Here is a 226-nt window from a genome sequence, read left to right as displayed (position 1 = left end):
ATTTTTACCTTTTTGTAGAATTTCTCTATCAAACGCTAGCACCTCGGGTTTCTAGGACGTTGAAGTTGAAGGACATCGTTTTTTCTCTTCTCTTTTTCTTCTTCTATATTTCTTCTTTTTTTTTCTTTTTTTTCTCAATGCGATATCCGACCCACAACTTAGACCCGAACCATCAATCGATGCACTCATGTCCTCGAACGATTTTCATTGACGAGATTTTGACAGC

The sequence above is a fragment of the Tarenaya hassleriana genome, unplaced genomic scaffold, assembly GCF_000463585.1.
Source record: "Tarenaya hassleriana unplaced genomic scaffold, ASM46358v1 Cleome178, whole genome shotgun sequence".
Lineage (NCBI taxonomy): Eukaryota > Viridiplantae > Streptophyta > Magnoliopsida > Brassicales > Cleomaceae > Tarenaya > Tarenaya hassleriana.
The sequence above is the reverse complement of the archived record's forward strand: the minus strand, read 5'-3'. Positions refer to the sequence as shown.